Below are 17,003 nucleotides of genomic sequence, written 5' to 3'. Positions count from 1 at the left end.
GTAGGCGAAAACCAAATGGCCCATGCCAATTTGCCAAGTGGAAAAATTCCTACCAGGCCCCTCAATGGTGACCAACCGAGATCCATAGCAAGACCAATGAAAATGAAACCTGTAAAATAGGGAGGGAGTTTGAAGATGCGAGCCAAGAGGAAGCCCTCCAGTTCGCACCACAGCTGAAACGGTCCTGGCCACTCCCCCCAGCCACCGGATTGGCTGGCTGGCAATGATGTGGCCGGGATGCCCCGGACAACACGGGTCTTTGTCCCCCACCCCAGGAGAAGAGGGGGTGGCCACGTGGTCTACCGCAATCCCTCCCCACCAGGAAGTGGAGCGGACTTCACAGCCCTATTTACTCTGCACCCAGTGTGTGCCCTCCACACACAACATTAGCCTTGAGAACATCAGAAGAGTCTGCTGGATCAGGGCAATGGCTCGCCTTGTCCAGCATCCTGCTGCCACGGAGGCAACCCAGAAGACTGTGGGAGATCCCCAAGCAGAACACAAGAACACTTTCCCCTCCTGTGTTTTCCAGCAAGTGGTATTCAGAAGCATTGTTGCATCTGGCTGCGGAGACGGCGCATAGCCAACATAGCTGATAGCCTTCTCTTCCATGAATGTGTTCATTTAAAGCCATCTAAGTATGTGGCAGTCACTGCCTTCTGTGGCAATGAGTTCCATAGTTTAACAATGCACAGTGTGAAGAAGTTCTTTTATCTCTGTTGAATCTTCCAGCATTCAGCCTCATTGGAGCTCCATGACTTCTAGTGTTATGAGAGAGGGAGAAGAACCTTTCTCCATCCACTTTCTCCTTGCCATGCATAAATGTTCTGTCGTGTCACCTCTTCCTACCTTTCCACAAAACCAAAAGCCCCAAATGCTCCAATCTTTCGTCATAGGAATCCATAACTACTCTGTATCTATCCTGTTGTTTCTCATGAAATCCTGTGTTCTGGTGCAGTTCCCTGCAAATCAGCTTCAACCCAGGATGAGAAAAAGAATGGCCCAGCTATGTTTTAGGGATGCGGGTGGCGCTGTGGGTTAAACCGCAGAGCCTAGGACTTGCCGATCAGAAGGTCAGTGGTAAAAATCCCCGCAACAGGGTGAGCTCCCGTTGCTCGGTCCAAGCTTCTGCCAACCTAGCAGTTCAAAAGTACGTCATGGTGCAAGTAGATAAATAGGTATCGCTCTGGCGGGAAGGTAAACGGTGTTTCCGTGCGCTGCTCTGGTTCACCAGAAGCGGCTTAGTCATGCTGACCACATGACCCGGAAGCTGTATGCCGGCTCACTCGGCCAATAAAGCAAGATGAGTGCCCCAACCCCAGAGTCAGTCATGACTGGACCTAATGGTCAGGGGTCCCTTTACCTTTAGCTATGTTTTAAGCCAGTAACTTGTACACATCCTTAAACCCTGGATGGCCTGGGGCTGGGGAATAGCTGAAACCTGAAGGCAACATTTAGCTATACACAGAAGCAACATTTTTTAAAAGGCAACATCTGAAAAAGTGAACACTAGAAGGCAAATTCAGGAAAGTAAGTAACCCAGAACGGATCGTTGAGCTGAAAGAAAATAAGATTCATGCACCTGCAACAGAGTAGATATTTTAGTCCAATTTTGGATACAGGTATATTTGCTTGTGTTCATTCACTGAAATGCACGAATGGTGCCTTCCATTGATTAGCACCGAGGCATAATTCCCACCCAGTGAGCAGCTGGAGAAAGAGTACCAAGGAGTGTGAGCTAAGAGACCACAAATTCAAACAGGATGTTGAATTTGGGAAGGACTCAGAGAGGAGTTACAAAGAAGATTAAAGGATGCGTTGGCTGAATGCGAGAGGGAGAAAAGTGCCTTTGGTTATTCGGTACTTAAATAGATTTCAACAAGGAAACAATTGTTCATACTGTTCATAGTAGAGAGGCAAGGATACATTGGTTTGTAAGTAGCAGGGAAGCGGATTTAGATTAAATGTTAGTCACCCATGAAACAAGCTACTTACAAAGGTTGAGGAATCTAGAGGGTGAGGTGGGAGGGATGGAGTTGGCCAGGCATCTGTTGGGGATATTTGAGGTCTGTGATGGCTTGTCTCCAGGAGGAGATGATTCAAAGCCATAGAATGGATGAGTTTAAAAGCAGCCAGATGATATTCTGGAGAAGGTAGCAGAGTATATTTTTGAGGTGGGGGGAACTGCAGCTGCCCAGCTGTTTCCCCAGAGCTTCGGAAAAACTTTTTTGTCTGGGCCACACTTTCGGAATAAAAATCTGCTTATGCCACACCAAATTTTTAATTGATAAGACATACGTTGGAAAACACAACCAGGCTTGTCCTGGATATCGCCTTATGCTCTTGCTCTCGTTTTGAAAAGATATCTATCCATATTCTGCATGCATATATATATATATGAGATACTATACTGCCCTGAAATGTTTAAATATTTATTTGATTCTTGTTGAATCTTCCCAACACACTTATGCCACGTCACACCCTTTGAGAACCACTCCTCCAGATGAACCTAAGAGTCATGAATGTCCAGCATTTGACGTTTAATGGTTGGCTGGGGTCCTTCAATATTAAATCAACGGTCAATGCTGGCTAGGTTCTCTCCACCACCAGAAATCACTAGGAGTCCTGATTTCTTCCATCCCTTAAAATCTTGGGGACAGACAGGGAGGGCAAAGGTGTCCAGCATCAGGCAGTTCCAGTCATCAAAGGAGATTCTTGTGGCTACCCCATAGATAACAGGAAAGGACAGTTCAATCAGTGGGAAAGAAAAGAAATGGAAAAGTTATCCAGGTCTCCCCCTTACCTAAGACCAGTTAATTTGTAGCCAGGTTGACTCCAGCTACAGGTGATGGGTCTAGTTTGGAATGCCGAGTGAGGACCCTTTTGAGATTTTAAATGGCTCTCATAACGGTTAGTACGCCTTCTGAGCCCCAAATCTTGATACACACATTTAATTCCTTTGCTACCTATTTACTACACAGTCAGCTGTTCCTTGGTGCTTAATCTACCCTTATTTGAAGCCTTTGTTCTTTTCCTAGTCTCCTGATGTTGCTTATCTCCTGCACAGCGCCCCTCACTCCCTTTTCATCTGGGTCAACACCGGCCTTGTTCCTTAGCTTGCAGTTTCCTTCTAGCTAAGCGATTTAACCATTTCATTTCCTACGTATCTGTAAGTAACCTGGCCTCAAGCCTCCATTTCAATTGTTGAAATAGGATAGGGCAAATTCATAGGGGGATGAGGCTATCCGGGGTTACTGGTCACGGTGGCTGTGCTTTGACTCCATGGTCAGAGGCAGCTAAGCTTCTGAATACCAGTCGCTGGAAGTGCTCTTGCAGTTTTCTCTGCGAGAACAGGATTCTGGACTAGACAGGCCATTGGTCTAATGCAGTAGGCTATTCTTATGTTTCCATAAGTCAGCCTGGATAGCTCAGTTGGTTAGAGTGCAGTGCTGATAATTCCAAGGCTTCAAGTTTGATCCCTGAATGGATCAGCTACATATTCCTGGGTATATGTTTCTAGCTGCTGTTGGACTACAACTCCCATCATCCCTAGCTAGCAGGACCAGTGGTCAGGGATGATGGGAACTGTAGTCCAAAAACAGCTGGAGACCCAAGTTTGGACTAGAAGATGAACCTCAGGGTCCCTTCCAACTCTGTGATCTATGATTAGCTAAATGCTCTCACCCAGACATTTTCTTCTGCCATTGCTCTAGTTCTGTTTTGTCTCTCTTGAGTGGTAGCCTTTATGTGCAAAAAAAAAAAAATGCATACAGTGGTACCTCGGGTTACATACACTTCAGGTTACAGACTCCGCTAACCCAGAAATAGTACCTCAGGTTAAGAACTTTGCTTCAGGATGAGAACAGAAATCGTGCTCCAGCGCGCGGTGGCAGCAGGAGGCCCCATTAGTTAAAGTGGTGCTTCAGGTTAAGAACAGTTTCAGGTTAAGAACAGATCTCTGGAACGAATTAAGTACTTAACCCGAGGTACCACTGTATTTGTTCCTCTTTTAATCCCTGCCCAAATCTTTCTCCTCTTCCTTGGTTGTGTCCAATTTTAGACTGGCAAAGCCCTTGGCATACAGAGACCGCCTCCTTTGCACTCTGCAAAGTGCCAAGAAAACTGATGGGGTTCTATAAAAAGTGACGGTTAACAAGCCTGACGCAATGAAAGCTTGTGTGGAAATGAATTCCAGGTGCACTCAATGGAACAGTGCTTTCAAATGAGTGTGACCAGGATTGCAACCATAGCAGAACACAGTAGGACTTGCCTCTGTGCAAACAGTTGTCAGGTCAGTCTGGCTGAACGCCTTGTAAAGAAGGGGTACTCGACTTCTAATCTTAAATCTTAACGTCACTTACATTTTCATGCAGTTTTATGTGGATAGTTACTATTTACAGATCTCTGTTTTGTTTGCAGCACTATGTATAGAAGGGGTTTCTTTCCTTGTTTGTTTTTCCACATGTCAGGGCTTGAGGCGTTTCTTGGGCCTGAAGCAGAAATTCAAAATGGCGACACACACACACACACCTTTTCTGTTGGAGGCGTGCTCTGTTTCAATGATTTCAGTGAGTGGAGACAGGAAAGGGACACTCCCCGTAGAAGCAAATTGTGTGTTTTAAAAGCACAAACTTTACACAGAACTAGTAACTGCATTTTAAATGTTGAATGAATGGAAACAGCGGGCATAATAATAATAATATATTTATACCCCCGCCCATCTGGCTGGGTTTCCCCAGCCACTCTGGGTGGCTTCCAACAAAATAATAAAAATACATTAAAACCTCAGTCCTTAAAAACTTCCCTAAACAGGGCTGCCTTCAGATGTCTTCTAAACGTCAGATAGTTGTTTATTTCTTTGACATCTGATGGGAGGGCGTTCCACAGAAGGTCCTCTGCCTGGTTCCTCTGCCTATAACTTTGCTTCTCACAGTGAGGGAACCGCCAGAAGGCCCTCAGAGCTGGACCTCAGTGTCCGGGTTGAACGATGGGGGTGGAGACACTCATTCATGTTCCCATTTTTGATCACCCTCATTTTAGGGATCAGGACCACCTCTTTCCATATGAATCTACCCGGACCCTGAGATCATCTTCTGAGTCCCTCCTTTGTGTGCCTCCTCCTCGAGAGGTCCAGAGAGTGGCAACATGAGAACGGGCCTTCTCTGCAGTGGCTCCCTGTCTGTGGAATGCTCTCTCTAGGGAGGTTCGCCTGGTGGCATCATTATACATCTTTAGGCACCAGGCAAGAATGTTCCTCTTTAACCAGGCCTTTGGTTGATTGGCATCCAATGCCCTTTTAAAATATATTGAGGTGAGGGGGATTATTGGTGTTATGTACTAAGCTTGGATCCTAGAACAATAGACAGGTAGGATCCTAAAATGCAACAACAGATTGACCTGCAGTAGCAGCCCAGTCAGGCTCCAGGAGGGAAGCAGAATCAGCCAATCAGACGGGACCCATTGTGTAAATAATGTATATAAAGCCTGAGGTTTGGAGGGGGGAATCATCCACTCTGAGGGGGTTTTTTTTTGGGGGGGTGGAATCATCGACTCTGAGTATATTTCAATTTTATTATGCATTATGTATTTTTGTGATTTTATGTTGTAACCGCCCTGAGACCTGTAGGTATAGGCCAGTATACAAATTTAAGAACAAATTTAACAACAGGAGAAGGAGAAGGAGAAGGAGAAGGAGAAGGAGAAGGAGAAGGAGAAGGAGAAGGAGAAGGAGAAATAGGAAAACTTTCATACTTGGTGTGGGTGGAAGGAGACTGTGAGCAGCAACTTCAAGACCCCTGCTCTCCCTTATTTATCTTTCATCTTTAAAGCAAGCATATCTAGATAGCCTGTCAAATAGAGAACTGTCCTATGGAGAGTTAGGGGTGAGCAGGGAGGTGGTGACACCATATTGTTCAGAGTGGTGAAAATGAGTGAACAGGCATTCAAATGGCAAATGCAGTTCAGTGTAAAGATGGGGGAAGTGGTTCACATTCAGGGGGGGAAACTAACTTCACATACATATGACTGATATTTGACATAGCCGTAACTGACCTGGAGAAAGATTGTGGGGTCATGGCGGATAGCTCAATGGAAATGTCAATTCAACCCATGGCGAGTGGCTGTGAAAAGGGCAAATTCCATGTTAGGAGCCTTGAAAGAAGACAGACAGACTGGTTGATTGATAAATAGGCAATGATATAGCTGTACAAATCTATAGTTTGGCTGCATTTGGAATCCAGTGTATAGTTCTGGCCCTCAAAGAGGTTATTGTAGATCTGGGAAAGGTACCAAAATAGGGAATGAAATTTTCAAAGGACTGGATGGAACTTCTCCCTTGTGAGGAAAGGTTACACACTTGGGGCTTCTTAGCACAGAAGAAGGTATCTAAGGTGGAATAAGACAGAGGTATCTAAAATTATGCATGTATTGGGGAAAGTGATTGAGACATTTTCTTCTTCCTCCATCCTTTCTATCTCTACAGCACAAGGTCACCCAATATAGCTGAACTTTAGAAGATTCGGGAGAATGCAAAAGGAAGTGTTTCTTCACATTGTGCATCGTTAGACATGTGGCGTTTGCTGCCACAAGAAGCAGCGAAGGCCACCAATTGGATGTCTTCATACTTTCTTTAAGACACAGGAGCACTTTGCTTTTCAAACTACAGGCACCCCCCCCACACACGCACCCCTTACGGGTAATTAACCCATGTGCAAGCGCATATATGTGTGGTGCTGGGAAAGAAATAAATAGATTCTAAATAGAGTACTTGTGGCTTGTGAGGAGATCCTCCCCGGCAGGGGCGTCTTACCCATAGATGTTAGTGGTGCAGGGCACCAGGGCATCAGATTTTGGAGGGCGCCACAGGCCAAGTGTCCAGGAAGGAGGGTCAGGGCGCGCTCCCTTCCCAGCTCTGGGGCAGCCCTCTCCTCTCCTCTCATCCACCCATCAGAGCACGCTGCGTCTGGCTCAGGGAAGCCCCTTCGCATCCCCTCCTGCCAGGGCTGCCTGGATGCCTGACGGGTGTGATCGGGGGCAGGTGCAGGGCACCCCCTCTGGCCACATCACTGCCTGTGCGCCTCCCTGAGAAGTCTGCAAGCAGAGCAGGGAAGTGCCCTGTGCGATCCTGGCACCGAGCGAGGATGGCACAGCCGGCAAGCCACCCTATCTGCTTGTTGGCCCTCCTGTGGCGCAGACTTCCCTGGATGGGGGCAGGTAAGGGGCACCAGGCGTTTAGAGGGAGGCTTCGCGGGAGGCCATCTGGGCTGTGATCCGGGCGCCTCTTACTTACATGCAGCACCGAGCACGCGTCGGACCACGCGATGTAAATGAGCCAGACCAAAGTGTCCCGCCCCCCTTAAAAAAGGTTGACAATTCTGGGAAAGGGGGAGGCGCCGGAGAGATATTTGCACCACGGCACCGGATATGCTTAAGACAGCCCTGCTCCCCGGAGCCCAAAGAGGACTTTGGTGTGGGTGGAGGAAGCCCCAAAGAGACCGGAGGCTTTGTTTAGGATGCTCAGCCTCCCCACCTAACAGCTGGCGCACGTGGTAGCACAGCAGCAGCTTTTCCACGCAGCCTTCAGCCAGTCCCAGCATTGTAGATACACCATACATTTAAAGAATCCTGGAAACTTGTAGTTTGATAAGGGTGCTGGGAATTGTAGCTGGGGGGGTAAACTACAGCTTCCATGATTATTTTGGGGGACATCCCACTAAATGGGAAACCCAGGCAGATGGGTGGGGTATAAACATTATTATTATTTGCTTTAAATGTACGGAGGGTTTGCAGCCTGTGTAACTTTGTATATGTGCACGTGCAGATTTTAAGCAAATCTACGTCCTATTTTACCGGCCTTGGCAATGCATAAGAGACAGTGCTCTTGCTAACATCGGGGAGATTCTGTTTCTACTGCCTGAGGCACTAAAATGTAGGACTGTTTCTAAACTCTGGTAAGGTCCCAGCTCACAGCTCCCTGGAACTCTGTTCAGAAGCCAGTTTTGCAGGTGAAATGCCCTGGCAGACAGCCATTCGGTTTCGAAAGGCATTTTTTTATTTTTAAAATGGAGTGCAGCTGCAGGTCAGCAATGCTGTCCTCGCGCAACACATAGGTTCAGGAAGAAGTGTCAAAACCGATACAAGTGTCCTTTGTCAAAATGCCTGTGGCGTATGCTGCAACCATCCCCTTTTGCGAGGGACAGTCCCTGTTTCCTGGAACCTCTCCCTACTGAGTCTGCATTTGTGGGGAGAAGTGGAGCTCACTGAGCTCAATTAGTATACAGTGAGACAAAAACAAAAAAATCACTCTTCTCCACACAACAACCAATCAGATGCCTCTGAGAATCCCACAAGAACAAGCTGGAGGCAACAGACCTTTCCCTTAAATTTGCCCCTCAGCAAATTCAAAGGTAGACTGCCTCTGAATCTGCAATTTACAAATAGCTACTGATAGACCCAGGGACGCGGGTGGCGCTGTGGGTAAAACCTCGGTGCCTAGGGCTTGCCGATCGCATGGTCGGTGGTTCGAATCCCTGCGGCGGGGTGAGCTCCTGTCTTTCGGTCCCAGCTCCTGCGCACCTAGCAGTTCGAAAGCACCCTTAAGTGCAAGTAGATAAATAGGTACCGCTTTATAGCGGGAAGGTAAACGGCGTTTCCGTGTGCTGCTCTGGTGCTGGCTCGCCAGAGCAGCTTCGTCACGCTGGCCACGTGACCCGGAAGTGTCTCCGGACAGCGCTGGCCCCCGGCCTCTTAAGTGAGATGGGCGCACAACCCTAGAGTCAGACACGACTGGCCCGTACAGGTAGGGGTACCTTTACCTTTTACTGATAGATCCACCCTCCATGAATTGACTAAAGTCAATGAAGGCCTAGTGGTGACAGTTCGATCTTCTGGTAGCAGGTTCCACAAATGAATTCTGTGTTGCACAGGCTGCATAATCTGCCTTTCCTACTTTCTGCTTCTGTGTCACATAACTCCTAACTCTAACTCTCTAAGATCTTTGAGGGGGGAGGGGCCCCATTCCTGCCTTGCAGGGGTTTGGACCAGATTACCCCTGGGGTCCCTTCCAGCCCTTCAATTCCATGATTCTATGATTCATTTATTTGCCATCTCAAACAGAGTCAATTGATCCTTTGTTCTTAATGGCCCATCCCTAAGCTATCACCTCCTGAGGAAGTTAGCCCTGCTTAATTAGCTTTTAGCACTTGCTGATTTACAGGGGATTAGCATTGTCTAGCACACAGCTTAATACACACGGATCTGGCTTAATACACTTGAGACTGGCTATTTCCCAGGTTTAACACTCCTAGCATTGATTAAATTCTAACACTAGCTTGGTCCAGAGATTATAGTGGTCTAGCACCCACAAACTCATAGCACTATAATGGTCTCTTCTAAATCACTGCCTTCCCACAGTTTAATCATACCTTCTCCTTTTCAGAGAATCCCTGGCATGGGAAAATCCAGACTGAAGGAATGTTTGGAAAGCCAGTGATTTGGAGGCTATCTTACAGACACTAAAGAATGAATGGAATGACAGGAGCTTACTATCCACATTGAACGGCAGTATGGATGAGTGCTTTTATCACTGGAGGCAATACATAGCCATCATGAGCCTCCCAACCCTTGGATGAAAGAGAGATGAGAGATCTTCCTTGTGTTACCTGTGGCTGGGCTCCTGTGCACACTGGCTTCTGAGTAAGACTGCAAGAGCTCAGGCTGCAACCATTCCTTCTGTTTCTCATTATTAATATCTATAAGGCAACTTGTGCACAGAACTTTCAAGTGTTCAGAGCAGTTCTCTGGCTTGCAGTCCTTATGACGACCCCATAAGGCGAGTCAGTATTATCATCTCACCTGCCCCTATTCTGCAGATCAGGGGCGCCATCTTGTTCCCTGGAACGTGGGTGCCCATCGCTGCAGTGCAGACATACTGGCGTGTGATGCCGCACGTCTGTGGTTGCAGGGGCCGGCAGCAACTCCTCTTCCTCCTCCTATCCGCAGCCAGCGAGGCACCCTTCTCCTTGGGGTGGGGCTCGGACTCAGAGGCAGATAGACTCTGCCTCCACACCAAGCTCCACCTCCCCGGAAAAGGGGTGTCTCACTCACTGGCTGCAGAGGGCAGAGCTGAATGGCTTCTCTTTTGGAGGCAGTGCCACTGCCACCTGCCAGCTTTTTCCACTGGCTTTGTGGGTGCCCAGCCCCCACAATCATACAAGGTGTGACCGGAAAGTTCAGTGAATGGCCACAGAAATTGGACAGCGGGAAATATTTGAACATGCAATCAGCATCGGAAACCCACAATTGTGTACGGAGATGAAGCTGTAACTCGAAAGACAGTGTATGAGTGGTTTAAGCGTTTCCATGAAGGACGGCAAGCCATTGAAGATGACCCTTGGTCTGACAGACCATTGATGAGCAGAACAATGGCAAATGTCAACAGAGTTCGTGAGTTACTGATGTAGGATCGGCATTTGTCCTTCCGAATGCTGGTGGAAGAATTGCATATTCCGTATGAAATCATAACTGAGTTGCCCCACCATCCATATTCTCCTGATCTGGCCCCTTTCTTTTTCCAAAACCGAAATCTGCCCTGAAAGGGCACAGATTTTGCAACATTTCACACATCCAAGCTGCTGTGACGAGGGAACTGAAAGCAGTACAAAAAGAGGACTTCTCCAGAAGTTTCCAACAGTTCTACGAACATTGTCAACGGTGCATTGTATCAGAGGGGGCCTACTTTGAAGGCCTGTAAGGTATGTAAGGGCGAGTGGCGCTGTGGTCTAAACCACAGAGCCTAGGGCTTGCCGATCAGAAGGTCGGCAGTTCGAATCCCCACAACGGGGTGAGCTCCCGTTGTTGGGTCCCAGCTCCTGCCCACCTAGCAGTTCAAAAACACACCAAGTTCAAGTAGATAAATAGGTACCACTCCGGCAGGAAGGTAAGCGACATTTCTGTGTGCTTCTCTGGTTCTCCAGCAGCGACTTAGTCATGCTGGCCACATGACCCGTAAGCTGTCTGTGGACAAACACCAGCCCCCTTGGCCTATAGAGCGAGCTGAGCACACAACCCCAGAGTCAGACCTAACGGTCAGGGGTACCTTTCCCTTTACGGTATGTATGTTCGAATATTTCTTTCTTCTTTTTTTTTAAATGGTGTTTATTGAGAATTTTAAAATTACAAAAAAAACAAAGAAAAAAAGGGGGAAACAAAAAAAAAGAAATAACAAAAGTCAGAATCAAAAAGCAAAAACAAAACACATAGCACATCAAAATCGGAAAGCAAAAATAAACCACAAAGATTTAAAAACAGATCCAATATTCCCAAATCCTTAACTGTCATTACCTTATTTCATCGACCTCCTCACACCTCCCTTTTTTGTATTCTAGTTGTTGGTTGTCACAGCAAATCCTTTCCATTTTTCATAATATTCTGTTATTAAATTGCCTTAGTCTATTTTAACCTTATCTTACCATAAAAAACCCTAAAACTTAAAACTTAAATCTTATTTATACCAATTTCTCATAACCATAGCATATTCTTACATAGTTCTTTTTAACATTTCTGCTAAAGCCAAATAATTTCGTTCCAACATTTTTCTAATACTCATTAATTTTAGAAAACATTCCTAAATAGAATTTTTTAAAACTTTCTTCCAATCTTCATCCAACGTCTCTTCCTCCTGGTCTCGGGTTTTGTCAGTCCTTTCTGTCCCATCCATCTAGTTCATTAACCTGGTAACCTTATGTCCGAGGCCCTTAAGTCTCTTCCATGTCCCTTCCGCAGATCTTCTTCATATTTATACCTGTACTTTACTTCGTCTTCTGCTCCTTTCACTCGTGGAGACTCCAGCTTGACAGTATTTTTGTCCCTTCTCGACAGATCAGCCCCTTTTCCATAGTCCACACTGAACTCCATGTGGTATTTAAAAGCATGTTTCAAGCTCCCTCCAAAGTTGAGGACCCCCACAGCTCCAAACTCCTCCCGGCCCAACGCCAGACTTGAAAAGTCAAAACATCCCTGCATAGGGGGGTCTATCCAGCCCCCCATCTCCAAGCCAAACAAGACTCTATCTCTCCAAATCTGGCTTTTTCCAGGTTCATTCGTCAGATCCAACAACTCATGTTCCTGCTGGGCCACAGTTCCCTCCATCTCTGCCTCCCGGGGTCCAGCCACAGCCTCCTCCCTCATCTGATCTGTCAGAGCACACTCCTGAATTAATTCCTGAGTGGGTTCTATATAGATACCCACTACCTGTCCAAAATTTCTGATCGCAACAGTCATCAAATCCGTCTTCTCATGTAACTGTTCCAATAAAGCACTTGTCTTGCAGAAAGCACACACCAGAGCCTCCGAGTACATTGTTGTGCAAGGTCAAAGTCTGATCCCATGATCTTTATCTAGTTGCAGCTGCAAAGCTCCCCAGTTCAGATTTAATAACAGTTTCACAAGCTCCCTCTAGGGGAAGAACTTCTATTTGTATCCATCTCTCTCTCTCTCTCTCTCTCTCTTTTTTATAAAGCAGATCTAACAACAAAGTTTCCTTTTTCAGATATTTTGTCAATATTCTATTCCTTTTAACTGCGAAGGAGAACAATGGAATCACTATGTTTCTCTTCTTTTAACTGTCTGTCAAAAACGTTTATCTATAGTCAATGAACTTCGAAAACGTCTGTCCTGACACCCCACTCCCAGGTTCAAGACGGTGGAAAATTGCTTTTCTTTACACACTCTTCTGCAGGTTTAAACAGTCCAGAAAAAAAATCCCCCCTCTTCTCCTGCTTCCAAAGGGGGTTCAGTAATTTTAGATGATGAAAGTTGATCCTTTACAAACGATTTACTAAACTCTAGCTTGCCATGTCTTTGCTTTAATCTTTCTACAAAAAGTGGAAGGCTGACTTCCTGTTTAGACCTTCCCGCTTCAGTGCCAAATTAAAGGAATTTCTTAGACCAATTTTCTGTTCTACTCACAGGTCGTTGTTTAGAGTCCAATTGTCCAAATAACCTACTCACAGGTAGTTGTTTTCGTAGCCAGATTGTCACAGGAAAAAGGTAGCGCTCTCCGGTAACGGCTGTGCGGCTTCGCTCCACGGAAAAAGCAGTTGACTCTCAGCACCGCGCCGCTTGCCCCGCTTCGCTCCGGAGCCCGTAATTGGGTTCCTTTACAAATTGGGGGGGCGCGAAAGGTGCCCGCCGAGTCCCACGGTCACAGGTTTCACCCGCCTGTGATTTTTTAGAGGGTCCCCACTTCGCCGTAGCAGAACGGACCCGATTTTCGTAGAGCCAGTCCCTCCGGATCAGAGGGAGTCCACCATTACCGATGGCGCCACCCCGGAAGTCTGTATGTTCGAATATTTCTTGCTGTCTGATTTCTGTGACCATTCACTGAACTTTCCAGTCTCACCTTGTATTACTGTGGGTGCCCAAGTACTCACAGTCCCCTGGAGATGACTCCTGTGTTGCAGATTGGGCTAAGGCAAACCCAGGAACTCCCACAGCCACCTTGTGAGTCTGGGGCAAGGGCAAGTTTTGAACCAGGGACTTCCTGACGTGTTGCTCACCCCCTCAGGTGCTATTTTTAACTTTGAGTCCATTCAGTGACACCTCTTGTTTCTGAAGCCAATAGGGAGCAGGCTACAGCAAAGCAAATGAATGCAATATACACAGCTTTCAGTGATGTGCAATTGCAGTGGGTGGGTGCTCAGTTATGCTTGGCTCTGCATACAGAGGTGTTAAAAAGCGTACAAGAATGTCTGAATAGCCAGTATTTCCTTGGAACTGAAACCAGCGGGTCTCTGACTCTAAACATGGGCTGGGCAATGAACACTAAGAAGCCGGGCATGGGGAAGGCTTAGCTTTGCGCAGCCATGGCATGCCTTAGTCATGTTGCCAAAACAGCCAATTCCCACAGCATGTGGTAGGAGGAGGAGAGCCACTTATGTCATGAAACTAGGTGTGTCTTTCAGCCCCCTTGCTTACAGTTGCTTCCTGTCCCTTGTGCCACTGGAGCTGAAAGAATGAGAAATGATGGATGGACAAAAGCTTGGCAAGGAAAAGAGAAACCCAGGAGCAATGTTTGCAAAGGGCTGTCGGTAATACCTGAAGGGTGTTTGCAAACCCAGGGGTGGGCAGAGCTGTGGTTTAGGAGGACGGAGGGGAAGGGAGGAAACTTTGGGGGCTGGAACAGAGTGGAGAGGCAGCTGTGGTTTAAGGCTAGATGCCTTGCAATAAAATCCTCTCTGTGTTTATGCAGAATTAAGTCCCTGTGTGTGCGTTAGTAGGGCTTATCTCTAGGTATCTGGGCACTGGACTGCAGCCTTGCTGCTGCAAGGTAAGCGAGATGTAGGCCTAGGAATAGGCAGCTTAAAGTTCGTTCAGAAAGCTGCCAAATTGTCCACTTACAGGCTTTGTTTATTTTATTTAACTGAACGTATATCCCCCTTAATCATCCACAACCTCTAAGCGGTTTACATAGCATATAAAACACTTGTTGAAAAACATTGCTAAAGCTGACCATCAAAAGCAAACTCTCAAATGTGCCCAAATATCAGCAGTTGTTAAAAATATACATCACAAAATAGAATTCTAAGTTAAAATTACAGGTCTGGGTAGGCTTGCTTAAACAAACGAGCAAAAAAGTATTTAGCAGCTGCAGAAAACAATACAGGGAAGGGGCCTGCCTAGTGTCAATGAGCCTTTAAAATATCTCTCAAATTATTGTTTTCGCTGATGCACCCCACCCCAGTCTCTGAGAGGTGTGAGATTCCAGGTTTCCAGGTGCACTTACTCAGGGTCCGTGTTTCCTTTTTGGGAATGAGGCACAGCTGAGACGATGGTGTCTTTAGGATAGATAAGTTTATTTACAAATACAGTATATACATCTTGAGCCTACGATGGAGGGGTTCACAGCACTGACACCCCGAAAGGGTCTTGTTTCTCCCATAGCTGCAACCTTGGATGCAAACAGAAATCAGCTCCCTAAACTTCTGAGAATTTTACTATGGCTGCCTTACCCCAAATTCAGGCTTGCTTGTGGGGTTGTGGGGAGGCGGCAAGGGAATGAATCTGTACTGCCTCCTTCCACTCCCTGCGAGGACACACATCTGCCACACAAAATACATGCATGTGCATTATCCATTATGCATACACACATATATGAATATGTGTGCATGTGCAGTCCCACAAATGCAGGGTGATTCTGCCCCCTCCAGTGGCTTTCCTCCTCCCCGTTACCTTTCCTCTAGCTGGAGTGACAGCGAGAAAGATAAGGACAGGGAGACTAGCGTGCCTCCGAAGCCAAGTGGAACCACTGACAATTGCCTTGGGGGCAGCAATCAGTCAAGTGTGCCAAGCCCAGGCTAACTTCCCACAGATCTGTTACTTGGCAAATGGTGCCTAAGCTGCGTTTGTGTGTGTGTACACGCACATGCAAGCAGATTTATTTCTCTGCTGCTTTTTGCAAAGGAAAGAGGGAGGCTATATCACGGCTCGGAAATCCTCGCCTGTCTTCCTGACAATCTCATTTTTGTCCTTGGTCACCTACAAATAAACCGGCTGAGTTTCAGAATCAGATAAAGATGCAAAGGAGGAATGGATGTGCTGGCTGTCGTAAGTTGGGAAGGCTATGGGACATTCATGCTGAACGGACCAGTTACTGCGAAAACGTGTTCGTTTACTGGAGGTGCAAAATGCTCCTTGTAGGGCTTTGATGGGAGACAAGGTTGTAAAACACAGAGCCTGTCTGGTGGAAAGGGAGGCCTGGTATACGACTAGTGGCATGTGTGCTTTTTAAAAAAACTGACAGGCATTGACAGAACTGTGGGCATTGCTTTCTCCTCTGGCCAGTTTATTGCTTATTATTGCATTTCTGTGCCATCTTCCCTGCAAGCAGTTCTAGGTGGTGCGTGTGGTCCCCTCCTTCCACATTATATCCCCGCAGCAAACCTGTGACGTAGGTTAGGCTGAGAGACAGTGACTGGTCTAAGTTTATCCAGTCAGCTTCATCATAACTGAGTTGGCCTCCTAAGTCCCAGTCCAACTCTCTAACCAGGCCTAGTGCTTGAATGCCCGAGGCCTATTTAATTTTTGTAATGGCCTATTCCATAAAATGTGTTCTTTTAAAGACATATATATCAGACCCTCCAGGTGTCCCTATTTTCCAGGGATGTCCCAGATTTACAGAAGCCATCCCAGTTTCTGATTTGATATCGGAATGTCCCGCTTTTCCTTAGGACGTCCCTATTTACATCAGAGAAATTTGGGATGGGATGGAGTTATGCGACTCCTGAGCCAAGAAGATAAGTAACTGTACAGTCATACCTCGGGTTACAGACACTTCAGGTTGCGTTTTTTTTTGGGGGGGGGGATGTGCCGAAACCTGGAAGTTCCGGGTTTCGGCGGTCACGCATGTGCAGAAGCGCTAAATCGCAACCCGCGTGTGTGCAGATGCGGCACTGAGGGTTACGAATGCTGCAAGTTGCAAACATGCCTCCCACATGGATCACGTTCGCAACCCGAGCATTCACTGTACAACCTTTAGAGTCAGGTAGGTAGCCATGTTGGTCTGGCGTAGTCAAAATAAATTAAACAAAATAAAAATTGTCCAGTAGCACCTTAGTGACCAACTAAGCTTGTTCTAGGTATAAGCTTTCGTGTGCATGCATCTAAAGAAGGTTTATTTGCACAACCTTTAGAAGACATCTAAAGGCATCCCTATGTAGGAAAGTTATTTGATGTTTAATGGGTGGAATATAGATAATAAAATTGTTGTTGTTGTCACATAGGACATCCCTATTTTCATTGGTGAAATGTTGGAGGGTGTGATACATATCTGAAAACGCAATGCTCCAGAACCTGAAGGAGAGTTTCTTTTGTGGAGGAAAGTGTTGGGATGGCCAAATTGTTGCCTGAGATAAAATGAAAAGGGTGGACTACTGAAGTCTTGTCTATGCCTGGTCTCTGGCCTTTCTGCTATCGCTTCACATTTCAGGGGAAAGCCCTTTGAACTG

The sequence above is a fragment of the Podarcis bocagei genome, assembly GCF_964188305.1.
Source record: "Podarcis bocagei genome assembly, chromosome: 7".
NCBI classification, from domain to species: domain Eukaryota; kingdom Metazoa; phylum Chordata; class Lepidosauria; order Squamata; family Lacertidae; genus Podarcis; species Podarcis bocagei.
The sequence above is the reverse complement of the archived record's forward strand: the minus strand, read 5'-3'. Positions refer to the sequence as shown.